Here is a 12793-nt window from a genome sequence, read left to right on the forward strand (position 1 = left end):
CACAGTTTGACCATGCAGCTTAATCACCAATCCGGATACAGATCTTCTGTCGTTGGGATCGTTCCCCCAATCCGCGTCTGCAAACACCGCAACAGGTTCCGCTTCCACACGTCTATATACCAACTGGTAATCCGCAGTACCCCGAAGATATCGCAGGACCTTCTTCAGGTGCGCCCAGTGCTCTTCCGTTGCACAACATTGAAAGCCGGCGAAGTAATTAACCGCCGCGCAGATGTCTGGTCTGGAAGTCACTGTGAGGTACATTAGACATCCGATCAATTCACGATACGGCTTGTCCGTGAAGCTTTTCGGATCGTTCCCTTTCTCCAGCCGCAAGTGAGGGTCCATTGGCACTGGTGATGGCTTGCAGTTACCCATGCCAAAGCGCTCGAGTACCGCTTCGATGTACGCCTTTTGATCGATTTTCATCAATCCCGCCTCACGGTCACGCTGGATATTCAACCCCAGAAAGTTCCGCACTTCTTGTAGGTCCTTCATTTCAAACTCAGCCGAAAATTTCTTCTTCAAGGTTTGGACCGCTTTCAGTGAGTTGCTCGCAATAAGTACATCGTCTACATAAATCAGTACGTAGATGACGATGCCGTTGCTCTTCCAGAAGTAGAAACAGTAGTCGTGTTCACTTCGCTTGAACCCGAGCTTGTCGATGAACTCATGGAATCGCAGGTTCCAGTTCCGTGAGGACTGCTTCAGGCCATAGATGGCCTTATTCAGACGACAGACACGATTACCTCCCGCCTCAAAGCCAGGCGGTGGGCGCATGTAGATTTCCTCCTCTAACATGCCGTTCAAGAATGCACTCTTGACGTCCATTTGGTGGACGTACCACCCCTCATGATTTGCAAGCGCCAGTAGGATCCTCACCGTGGACATCTTGGCTACTGGTGAATAGGTCTCGATGAAGTCAAAACCCTGACGTTGCGTAAAACCACGCGCCACCAGCCTGGCTTTGTACTTATCGATCGTACCGTCACTGCACCGCTTAATCTTGAAGATCCACTTGCTGTCCACGACCTTCCTCCCGGCCGGTAGCTCCACCAAACTCCAAGTATCGTTCCGATCCAGTGATTCAAGCTCTTCTTGTATCGCCTGCTTCCACATTGGCCAATCCTGCCGCTTCTTCAACTCGCTGACGTCCGAGGGAATCCCGTCGACAAAATTTTCCGCACACAATGCAAAAGCCGATAGGTCCATATCAAAATCACTGTGCCACTTCGGAGGTACTACATTTCTGCCACTTCGTCGAACACCAGCTCCCGTGTCATTGCCAGCTTCGGGCTGTTCAGCCGGTTCATCCTCCGAAAAGAAATCTTCTTCCGAGTCTTCATCTTCCGGCACTACCGATTCAATAGGCTGCACATTCGGGTTCGGTTTCGGTACATATTCCTTCACTACGACCGTATCGTCTTCATTCATCTTACTCTCAACCGGCGACCGAAACACTAGTTCATCTTCGTTAAAGATAACGTCCCGCGCGACGATCACTTTCTTGCCGTTCCACACGCGATACCCGTTTGGAGCGTAACCGACGAACGTAACTTTTTGCGTTTTCGAGTCTAGTTTCTTTCGCAACTGCTTGGGTACATGAATGTAACAATCACTACCGAACACCCGCAAGTTCGACACATTCGGCTTTTTCCCGTACCATGCCTCATACGGAGTGATATCACCACCAACCGCGACACTCGGACTACGATTTAACACGTACGCGCTCGTGTAGACTGCCTCGCTCCACAGTTCCTTCGACACACCACTAGCTTCAAGCATCGATCGAGATTTTTCCACTATCGTTCGATTAAGACGTTCACTGACGCCGTTCTGCTCCGGCGTATACGGAACGGTCATCTCCAGCTGAATGCCGCGTTTTCTGCAGAACTTCTTCATCGCCTTGCCAGTATACTCACCCCCGTTGTCACAGCGCAGCCGCGAGATCCGAACGCCGAAGTGAGCAGTCGACATCGCCTCGTAGTCCATGAACCGCTCCAGTACCTCGTCCTTCGTTTTGATCATGTACACCACTGCCACGTGCGTGAAATCGTCCGTAAAGGTCACGAAATACGAACTACCATCCCACGCCACGGGTGTGACAGGTCCGCACACGTCGCTATGGACTATCTCCAACGGTCTCCCTGCACGTTTCTCTGGATGTCGCCGGAAAGGTTCCCTTGTCTGCTTTCCATGAATGCACGGCTCGCAAAGAAACTGTGCACCTCCAGCCTTCACTCGATCCACGGTAAAACCATCAACCATGTTCTTGGTAACGAGCTTCAGAAGATTGTCGTTTCCCAAATGGCCGTACCTGTGGTGCCACAACTCCAACTCACGGTTGACCTTGCCAGTCACTAACGCTTTCCCTTCAGTATGTCGCCGCTCGCACTGAAAATCCATCGCATAGAGCCTTCCGGATTGTCTACCTGTCGCTACAATCTCCCCATCCGCTTCTACGGTTACGCAACCGTCGAAGAAAACAATCTTCTTCCCTGTAGCCTCCAACCGCCTGAGCGACAGCAGATTTAGCGACAATTCAGGTATGAACAAAACGTCCTCCATGTTTACCTGGATCCTTTCCTCACTAACTAGTGCCTGCACAACAACTCGACGCTTGTACCTAGCTAGCAAATTGCTTCCGCTTTTAGCGGTCTGAATCACTACTGGCCTATCTAGTTTCTGAAGATTTTCGAAAAGAGCCCTGTCGTTTGACATGTGCTCTGAAGCACCACTATCCAAATACCATTTCGATTCGATCCTGGAACCAACCGCCACCAGCTCAGTAGAATCAGCAGCAACGAACGAAACAGTCTTCGCACTCACATTTGCCTTCTGCGTGATTTTCTTCGATGGAGCAGTTTGTCCCCGTGTCTCCGTTTCGCCTCGCTTGGGGCATTGGAACTTCTTGTGCCCGACACCACCACAATTAAAGCATTTGAGCTTACCTTGCTTGCTGGACTTGCCCGAAAACGCGGCCTCGTTGGAATCGGTTTCCACTCGCTAACCGCGCCGCTTCGCTTCGACGTCGAGGTAATTCCGCCGGACGAGATCCATCGTCAACCGGTCGGACACCGCCTCCATGGCAGTAGTGACCGCATCGTAGGACTCCGGCATCGTGATCATCAAGTGGCAGATCACGTCTTCCTCTTCCATTCGAGCACCAGCTCCCTTAACTTCCCGGACCAAACGGTCGAATCGCAAAAAGTGGTCTTGCAGTGGTTCGCTTTCGTTGTATTTCATCATCAGCAGCTGCTTTTTCAAAAGGAATCGACTGGTAATGCTTTTCCTTTCGAAAATGTTGTGAAGAGCGTCCCAAATCTTCTTCGGAGAATTTTTATCCTTCACATACTCCAAGTGGCTGTCGGCAATCGTCTGGATCAACACCGACCGACATTTACTTGTTTTAATTATGAATCGTGGTTTACGGCCAACCAGCCGAGTGGAAGTTTAACAACTACCGAAAAGCTAAACATTACATATAATTTGCAATTGGATTAGATGGACAAATTGATGTGAAGATTTGCGAAAAAGTTACACGTCTTCTCAGTGAGAATCGAACTCACGACTCCCCGATCTCTAGTTGGGGCGCGTTAACCACTACGCCATGAGAGGACTCATGAACGCAGAAGTTAACCTGAATTCGATTTCAGCTCAATAATCACGTGGTCCTCTTTCGCAAAGTGCACCTCTTAATATGTAATGTTTAGCTTTTCGGACCGACATTTGTTGTCCTGCTTCACACGGGCATCACGCTTGATCTTCTTGGCAGCTTTTACCTCCTCCGTCTCCGAGTCCAGAATGTTCCAGAAAGCTTCTTCCTCCGCCTCCGTTTCGACGCAGTGCAGCACTTCCAATTGCTGCAGGTACGCCCGTACCCGGAAGCTCCAATTGTTGAAGCCATTTCCATCAAACGGCTTTATGCGAAGCGATTTCACTTCCTCCTCCATTCTCACAAACTTTTCTTCTCGGAAAACGTGTTGCTACACGTCACAACATGCAAGCGCGAACGAAACACCCAGCCAACAACGCCGAACGCCGCCGCCGAAAAAATATGTCAGTCTCTTTCACCAGCTCCTTCGCCGATTCACGCAAACGAACCGAAAAACTACTTACGAACCGGACCGGAATCAAATCAAAACTTTTCGGACTTTTCCGCTGCTATGGCCGTTTCCGCCGCTGGGACCATAACCTCTTAGCAGAGCAATTTCGGAGAGAGAATAAAAACGCGTGTTGTCGATAGGAATACAAACTTAGAATAAATATGTTTAATGACATTTCTCATGACGCAGTTCAAGGTACAAAGTATTTATCATTTCAGGTATAGCTTACACTGTATAACAAAGAGTAGGTGAATGTGTGTTAATTATTACCCTCAACAAAGAGTCCACCAAACGGGGTAACCCCAATTCAAGGTGTGATGCGAAAAACCGTGATGAGGAATGAATGGTCGAAGGGGTGAAAAAGATGTTCGGCCATTAACGGAGCCTGTGGGGCACCTGGGCACAGTATCTTGTCCCTTACCGCGTTAATGCAGGGCTCTGGCGTGGTGGACCTCTTTTCCCGTGCTACTCGTGGGATCCAAAATGAGTACAAATTCAAATAATAATCAGTTTAGTAGTGGTAGTGCAGGTAGTAGCAGTAGTAGGGAAGCGAACCCCTTCGCAAGAAGTGGGCTAGCTAGATCTCCGTTGAGGAGAGTAGAAGCAGGAGGAGGCAGCAGTGCACGTAGTGCCAGTGCTGGAAACCATATTTCATCCCCGGCTAACGCATCGGGTGAAGTTATGGATGGAGCGTGGTTCATGAGGGCCATCAATAAAAGTAGAGATGGGCTCTCTGCGATGGAAGTGGCTGCACAGCAGCTCGACTCCATAATTGACTTTGCGTCCTCGAAGTCTAACATCAGCAAGGACCTCAAGCAGGCCTTGTTTAGACTTCGTAAGTCAATGTTGGCGGCCAAGCAGAACCACGCTGAACCCATGGTGACTGTGGCTGCGGCAAAACCCGTGGAATTGAAGGTGCCGAAGTCTACCCAGACGGAACCCTTCGTTTTCGCGGGTAGCCCCAAAAGCGTGGAAGCGAATGCTTACAACAAGCAATCGCAGAAGCGCGCGAGGCAGCCGTCAGGAGGAGCTACCCGGCGGCGCTCGTAAGGCCAGGCGGATACTAACCCCGAAAACCGGCAGAAGTGCCGGAAAATCGGACCCCAGCCAGGCGTCCCGGAAAGCCGAGAAGGGTGGGCCCGAAAAGGCTGGCCCCTCACGGAGTGATGGGAACAGGGGGTTGCGACCTTTGAGAGGTCCTCCATCACCACAGGTCAGGGCGGAGCAGGGGGGGGGACGCCTCCTGGACAACCGTAGTGAGGAAGAAGAAGAAGAAGAAACAGGAGAACCAGGAGCGCAGGGATACCAGACCTAAGAAAGGTAGGAGGGTAGGTGCCAAGCGCGAAAAGGGTGATGCGATCATCATCAAGACGGAAGAGTCCAAGTACTCGGAAGTCCTGAAGGCGATGCGCAGTGACGCGAAGCTTGCGGATCTAGGAGCCGACGTACGCAGTGTCAGACGCACTCGTACAGGTGAAATGATCCTCGAGCTTAAGCGAGACAAGGAGCGCAAGGGCGCCGCCTACAAAAGTTTGGCGGAAGAGGTCCTTGGCGCTGGTGTTGAAGTGAGGGCTCTGACGCAGTCAGTGACTCTGAAGATGATGAACCTTGACGAGATCACCAACGCAGAAGAGCTCGTCACGGCACTGCGGCAACAGTGCGAAGTGCAGGTGCCCACCACCGCCGTTCAGCTACGGAAAGGTCCGGCAGGTACTCAGGTGGCCTTAGTACACCTACTTGTGGCAGACGCAAATAAGTCCGCTAAGGTAGGTAAGATCAAGGTTGGTTGGTCAGTATGTTCACTGAACATACATGAGCAACCAGTGATCTGCTTTAGGTGCAGGGAACCTGGAAACAAGTCCTGGGGCTGTAAAGGCCCTGATAGGACTAAGTTGTGCAGGCGTTGTGGTGAGGAAAGTCATAAGGCACTAGGCTGCAAGAACCCTCCCAAGTGCTTGATTTGTTCCGGCAAGTCCGTGAACAACAATCACCCAACGGAAGGCTCAAGGTGCCCGACCTTCAAACGAGCCATTAACGAAAAGTCACAGTGCAGGTAACGCAGCTGAACCTGAACCACTGTGACGCAGCTCAGCAACTGCTGTACCAGGCAGTTGCTGAGTGGGGGACGGACATCGCCATCATATCGGACCCATACCGAGTACCCGCCGGCAACGGCAACTGGGTCGTGGATGGATCCGGAAAAATGGCGGCGATATGGACAACGGGTAAATACCCTGTCCAGCAGTTGGTGTCTACTACCTACGAGGGCTTCGTGATCGCCAAGGTAAACGGGGTCCTCTTCTGTAGCTGCTATGCGCCTCCGAGTTGGTCGACCGAGCGGTTCACGCAGATGCTGGACTGTATGACGACCGCGCTGACAGGGCGAAGGCCAGTTGTAATAGCGGGTGACTTCAATGCCTGGGCCGTGGAATGGGGAAGCCGTAACACGAACCAGCGAGGTCAAATCCTGCTAGAGGCACTGGCCGTGCTTGATGTCGATCTGGCTAATGTTGGTACCAAAAGTACCTTCAGCCGTAACGGAGTGGAGTCGATTATCGACGTTACTTTTTGTAGTCCTGGCCTAACGAGTAGTTCGAACTGGAGGGTAGACGATGCCTACACTCACAGCGACCACCTGGAGGTTCGCTACAGTATCGACTACAACAACAGCAGGCAGCGGGTCGAGGAAGCGGCTAGGTCAAGGCCAAGCCCTCGTAGGTGGAAGACATCGTACTTCAATGATGAAGTACTTAGGGAGGCGCTCCGCCGTGAGCGTAACCTACTCGGCCTAAGCGGGGACGAACTGGTAGCGGTGCTTACGCGTGCATGCGATGCGACCATGCCTAGAAAAGTCCACCCTAGGAATGGGAGACCACCGACGTACTGGTGGACTCAAGCTATTGCGAACCTGCGCCGTGCCTGCCTACGGGCCAGGAGACGGATGCAGCGAGCACGTACCGAGCAGGAGCGTGAAGAATGACGGGCGGTGTTCACCGCTGCCAAAGTCGCGCTGAAGTCCGAGATAAGGGCAAGCAAAAAGGCCTGCTTCGAGGGACTCTGTCAGAGTGCCAACGCGAACCCGTGGGGTGATGCCTACAGGATCGTAATGGCGAAGACAAGAGGTGCAATTGCTCCTACGAAGCAATCTCCACAGATGCTGGAGGGGATCATCGAGGGGCTCTTCCCGCGCCACAACCCTAGCCCATGGCCTCCTTTTGTAGGACAGCCGGGGATTGGGGCTGGCGATGAGGATAGAGTAACTGATGAGGAACTTGTAGGGATTGCAAAATCCCTAAGCATGGGGAAGGCACCAGGTCCGGACGGAGTTCCAAACCTGGCCCTCAAAGTCGCAATCTTGGAGGCTCCCGGTATGTTCAGATCTGCTATGCAGATATGCCTGGACGAGGGAGTATTTCCAGATGCGTGGAAGAGGCAGAGTCTGGTACTATTGCCAAAGGCGGGGAAACCACCCGGTGACCCGTCGGCGTATAGACAAATATGCTTGATTGACACGGTGGGGAAAGTGCTCGAGAAGATCATCCTCAACAGACTGTCGAGGTACACCGAGGGTGTAAATGGTCTCTCAGGCAACCAGTTCGGCTTCCGGAAAGGGAGGTCCACTGTAGACGCTATTCTGACGGTTAAGAAAACCGCTGAGATAGCACTCCAGCGTAAGAGGAGGGGTATTCGCTACTACGCAGTAGTGACTCTGGATGTAAGGAACGCATTTAATAGTGCCAGTTGGGCGGCTATTGCTGATGCGCTCCTGCGTCTGGGGATACCCGAGTACCTGTACAAGATTCTCGGAAGTTACTTCCAGAATCGGGTATTAGTCTATGACACAGAGGTGGGTCGGAAGTGCTTTCACATAACCTCAGGAGTCCCGCAAGGTTCCATCCTGGGCCCGGTGTTATGGAATGTCATGTACGACGAGGTGTTGAGATTAAAATTCCCGGCGGGTGTGGTCATCGTTGGCTTTGCCGACGATATTACGCTGGAGGTCTACGGTGAATCGATCGACGAAGTGGAATTGACTGCAGCCCACTCGATCGCAATTGTGGAGGAGTGGATGAGCTCCAGGAAACTGGAATTGGCTCACCACAAAACTGAGGCTGTTGTTGTCAACAACCGAAAGTCGGTGCAGCAAGCGGTGATCAGTGTAGGCGACTTCACAATCACTTCGAAGCGCTCCGTCAAACACTTGGGGGTGATGATCGACGATAAGCTTACCTTCGGTAGCCATGTCGATTATGCCTGCAAGAGAGCCTCCACAGCTATTGTGGAACTGTCCCGGATGATGTCCAATAGCTCTGCGGTGTACGCCAGTAAGCGTAAGCTTCTGGCCAGTGTCGCCTCGTCCATACTGAGGTATGGTGGCCCGGCTTGGGGCACGGCTTTGAGTACCGATAGCTACCGTAGCAAGCTAGAGAGTACTTATAGGCTAATGTGCCTGAGGGTTGCGAGCGCCATGGGGAACTAACATTCCACCTAAGACAGCATCTACACCTCCTTGAGGACCAGACTATCCGACGAGGAGAGTTCCCTGCGGTGTTTATAGTCCACCGAATCCAACCAAATCCGCCCTTTTGAGGGAAAGAAGAGTTGTTTGTTCCCTCCCCCACAAGCTCAGAACACTCGCCCTTTCCCGGCTTCCTGCTTGAGCGGCACCCTCTCCTTTCCTGACGTGTTAGGACGTGTTTCGTCATGTCGCAAGATAGCGTTTCCCGGAGCCTAGTCAGTGTTGCCACATTTTTTTCCGAATCTCATCTGTGTTTTCGTTGAGTACAGTGAAGTTAACTCTTGTTCCGTAGATAAATTTCAACAAGGACGATAAGTTAGTGTTGCCGAAAATACCCGGCTGCTAACTGCTCAATGTATATCACATATTGTCTGCTTGGTACGGTTATGATATGGGAACACGCACTCACTCATGACATTTTCGTCCAGCAGTGAGTGTGAAAGTTCAACATTTGAAAAGGTCTCATTAAGGAAAAAGACGGAATAAACCTTGTGGTGGAGCCAACAAGTCAATCTTGGAACCGAACGGTTACAGAATGAGGGCGGAAAAAGGATGATGCTTGGATTCGGTTCGGTAGATCTTACCTCGTAACGCACCACGTAAAGGTGATCCACATGCGTTACGGGATCGCCTGTAGTCACAGTCGATCAAAGTAAGCGTACATATTACAGAAGTTACGCTTCGACTTCGAATAATTTTGATCGACTCGACTTATAAAACAGGCCTTTATCAACATTTTCACTCAACTATAGCATGGCTACCTTGACGAAAGCTGTGGGAGAAATTTCTTGTTAGGGATGGTACACAAATTATGTCACGCTAAATTTCAACTTTTTTGACCCCCTATATGTCACGTATTTTGCATGAGTCCTCCAAAATTTTTGTAAGGCTTGTCACGCTTGGCTTGACCACTTTCCCCCCTCGGAGCGTGACGTAATTTGTGCATGACCCCTTATATGATCGATGAGTTTGGGATTTACTCGAACTCATGTGTTCTCTATCGAATGTAGTTACGCACCAGTAATTTACCGATAATTGTATTTCTTAAGGCCGCACGGGACGTCATTATAATCACTAGAGTGGTTCAAAAAATCGATTTTGCTCCACACCGCTCATTCGATTCTACATCAACATCTGAGTGTCCTGCCAAAAATTGAGCTTATTCGGATGAAAAATGAGACTGCACAAGCCCTTTAAAGTTTGTATGGGAATTACTATAGGAAAAGCAAGCATTTCATTCAATCGATCATAGCGTTTGCCAATGTGCTTTTGTAGATTAGAGCTACGTTGATACTGTGAGATACAATACCATTTTGCCGAAGACCGTTTTGAAATCGGAAGCCTCAGTAATTAGTTATTGATTTTTGTATGAGTTGTAAAACTTTGGGTGTAATAATTGGGCTGTTCTGCAGGCATCACTGGATATTAGAGTGATGCAAATTTTGAAATATTGGCTCCCCTATGCTTAAACGATATCAATTATGATAAATAGCATCCTCCCAAAGTTTTAAGTGATTCGGAAAAAATTTGACTGTGCACACGTCAGTTGAAGTTTATATGGAGATTACTATGGAAAATGCCAACCTTTTGTGTTCAGCCCCCTACCTCTTCGTCATAATATTTTATGGAAAAGTGAACAAACTCTTCTCATGCGAAATCTTTTCAGCTACGACTTTGCTGAAGACCACATTTTGATTGGACGTCAAGAAAAACTGTTATTCATCATCATAAAGTGGCATTTTACATGCTTCACCAACAGTGGTACTTCTGGTGGAAAGAATAGATCAAAGTAATCCAGGCTATTATGTTCTACAGCAAAAAAGCAGTGTTGCTCTGAAAGTAATTGAATGATCATCTCATGATTTAGACTTTGTTATCAATAATAACAAATTATCCTTACATTCTATCAAAATATGGTCTTCGGCAAAGTTGTAGCTGGGAAGATTTTGCATGAGAAAAGTTTGTTCACTTTTTCATAAAATATGACGACGAAGAGATAGAGGGCTGAACACAAATAGGGTAAATGATGGCTTCGGCACCCTGAGGGTATTTTCGGCAGCACTAACTTATCGTCCTTGTTTGAATTTATCTACGGAGCCAGAGTTAACTTCAATGTACTCAACATATTCCTTGAACAATAATCTTCCATGTAAATCACATCTTTCACAAAAATATTTTATAACATGGGTTTTATCATTAAATGAAATAAATGCTTACGAAATTATCGCCATTCGTGAGCTGACGAATAAAGCAACACAAGAACAGCTTACAAAAACTCACCACTTTAATAGGTCCAATTCTCCGCTCCAATGCCAATTTTTTCACAAAAGCTACACACCGATCACTTAATGCACTATTGAACTTTTGATTTGTATATAAAGCACTCGAAAATACTTAATTTTTATGCTTTAAATCACAAATTAAAATTAATGTCTTTTGATTTCCTCGGCAATCACTTTTTAAAACGGGACCAGGTTGCCAGAAAACCATATTCAATTGCGGTGTATTTATTACTCACTATTTAAATTGACAGAATAAAAACGAACATGACTAATTAATTTATTGCAATTAGGCAACAAAGCATGCATTGGTAACAATTGAGCCTTTTAATACTTTATTATTTGAAGATTGTAGTGCATAATCTTTAATATACTGGGAAACATATAAAACATACGTCTTTCAATAGGTTAACTATTTTGGCAACACTCCTGTTGTTCTACAGGCAATCAGAGGATGATGTTTTTGTGTCAAGTCATAAGTGCATTGATTTGCAAAGGGCCTATTCTGATTTTCTCATACACTGAGAATAATATGAACGTAAAAAAATGTAAAAATAGCCTGTAGAATTTTCAATTTCGCGTTACCTTTTAGCGATTTTTTGCGCATAGACACAAAGGTGCGGCTTATTTTCCTAAAGTTCTCAAAATCAAACTGTAAGGCCGTCTTCAGTGTCGTGTACTAGACTCGACAAGAATTAAATGGTATAGTACTATATTCGGTTTTTTTTCATCTACTTAATATTATGTACTTTACTTAAATTCTATTTCTTATCCTATTAACAATTTAGGGGTGGCGCATGCGTCTTGACGGTGAATTTTCAAGTTATAAAAAATGGCCTTCAGTGAAGTCGCCATAACTTCGGTTATTTCTTACCAATTTTAAAACTTTTAGCATCATTATTTTCAAAATTAATTTTATGAAAACTTTGTTGAACATCAAATTTGTCTTATATCAAAACAAGTCTTTGTTAAAAGTATTTTTCTCGAAATTTTTCTTCATTTTACTGGATGAATCATATATGTTTGAGCATAACTTCATAAATACTCAACCTATTTCAAATATGAGTACAGTCGAAGCTTGTTATATAGACATGGCAAGGGACCGTCGTAATAGAGAATAGTGATAGCATTAAAATCTTTTTCAAGGGACCGAAAAATGTCGCTATAGAGAGCTTTTGTCGCTATAAAAGTGGTCGTTATAACGAGCTTCGACTGTACATGTTTTTGAAGCAAAAATAGTTGTTACCATCCTGTTCATACAACACATTTTTCTAAAAAATGGTTTTGGCTTAGTTTCGTAACAAAAACTACCCAAAAACATGATTTTTTGATTAAAAAAAAATCGAATTTATTTGGATTATTTATGTTTTTTCGCCAAAAATTACATTTTTCCGTTAAAACTTGTGTTTATAAAGCATTTTGTTTTAATTACGAGTTGAATAGGGCATATATTTTTTAACATGAGGAAAAATATTGTTTCAAAATTATTAAAAAATTGTTGACAAGTCCTTTTCAAAGGTTTAACAAATGAGGAAACCAGTTTCAGCTTTTAAAATATTGTTTATCTGATAAAAATTAAATAAAAAAACTGGCGATTTTCGTTACAAAATCATGATTTTGTGCAGTTTTTGTTGAATAACTTGGTCAAATCATTTTTTTAGTGAAATGTGGCGTATGAAAAGTATGAAAACAATTAAGTAAGCTTCTTAACCATGCAGACAGATTTGGAATCGTTTGAGCATTAATGAAGTTATGGTCACACAAAGATATTATTTTAGTAAAATTAGGAAACATTTGGAGTAAACTACTTTTTATTGAAACTAGTTTGGTTTTACACAAATGTGATATTCTACAAAGATTTCATAAATTTAGTTTTTAAGATAATGGTG

The sequence above is a fragment of the Aedes aegypti genome, chromosome 1 (genome assembly GCF_002204515.2).
Source record: "Aedes aegypti strain LVP_AGWG chromosome 1, AaegL5.0 Primary Assembly, whole genome shotgun sequence".
NCBI lineage: Eukaryota > Metazoa > Arthropoda > Insecta > Diptera > Culicidae > Aedes > Aedes aegypti.